Source organism: Acyrthosiphon pisum, chromosome X (genome assembly GCF_005508785.2).
Source record: "Acyrthosiphon pisum isolate AL4f chromosome X, pea_aphid_22Mar2018_4r6ur, whole genome shotgun sequence".
NCBI classification, from domain to species: Eukaryota; Metazoa; Arthropoda; class Insecta; order Hemiptera; family Aphididae; genus Acyrthosiphon; species Acyrthosiphon pisum.
Window position 1 is genome coordinate 1438391 of NC_042493.1, and position 1654 is coordinate 1440044.

The window sequence follows — 1654 nt, forward strand, 5'->3', positions numbered from 1 at the left end:
CATTTTGTCGATGTACGTCCAAAAACTATTGTCTTTCTAAATATATAGGTATATATAAGATTATATCTGAAATATTAAATAACAGCTACGATTCTTACTTTATACTTTGAGTAGTTTGACACCCTTTCCTTTTACACCACAACAATTTCCTTTCATTCCCGCGATATTTTTTTATATAATACTTCATTTCACTATCACATTTATTGCACAATATATTTTCTACATTTACTAAAAGATTTCTCGCAATTAAAAAATTAGTAACTGATTCTTCGTTTTGTATAATTTTATAAAATTCTGTTGCAATCATTTTGAATGTCACGTGAAAATATAAAATCGTGTGTAAAGTGTGGACTTTAGTATTGTCACCCGACAACTAAATATACGATCAAAAATTATATGATGCAGGAAAAGAGAGTCCTAATCATTATTACCACAATAATAAAGATATAAATTGCACAGTACAGCGCATACATCTTATACGAAGTAATTAATAATTTTGTCCCTATGAAACGTATATATAATAATTCATACCCAACCTGGTACTCTAATTCGCTAAAATCATTATTAAAAGATAAAAAAATTGCCTGTGTCTATAAACAATCCAATAACGTCGCTTATTATATTAATTTCTCCCGTTTAAGAGATAAATGCAAAAGACAAGCTAAATCTGATCATAAAAATTATATCAATAAAGTTCAGTCTCGTATTAAAAATAATCCAAAATATTTCTGGAAATTTATTAATAATTTAACCGACAATGAGGCTCTACCCCGTTCACTTTCCTTAGACGCAACTGTTGCCGATAACGGTACTGATATTATTGAGCTCTTCGGTAAATACGTATTTATTCGGTAATACTTTTCTGATGCCTATATTAATCCTTCTCAACCATTTAATTGCCCTCTTTAATTTTAGATAACTCTAATTTAAATTCTGCTATAAATTTAAATAGTATTACTCTTACCGAACTTGATGTTTTTACTGCAATTTCCAACTTAAAATTAAGTTCAACTACTGGCCCAGATGGCATACCCAGTGGCGTGGCGAAGGGGGTCTAGAGGAGCATCCGCTCCTCCAAAATTTGGGTGGGTGGGTAATGGGTATTCATTTTTAACATACATATACTGTACACAATATACTATAGAATTAATGAAGTACTAATGTAAAAAAGGGTGGCAAATGGGTACCGCTCTGCTGTTCATTAGATATCAAATGGGTCATTGTAATGGTTGTGTTAAATGTTAATTCAATGAAATAAAATCATTGTACACCAAAACCGAAACTAAACGAAGACGGTCTATATTACTATAAGTATATTTTATAATATTGCTATTAAAGTCATTTATACTAACAGTATGTTAAATTTACTTTATCGAAAACATTTCATTTGTTGTACTTTAAAAGTTTTATGTACCTACCTAGTACCTACCCACGAATAATATTTTTAAATCACAAAAAATAAGTTAATAACTAAAAACGTTATTTTTCGTTTAGGTACATATCTAATTTTATTCTAATTTAACTTAAAATGTCTATAAAAATGACTTTGTGAATATATTTTTAGAGATTTGGGTTATAATATCAACTATTTATGAAAACTATGTTTTAATTAATCGTTAACTAAAAAATGTATCATTTTATACATTTTTATTTT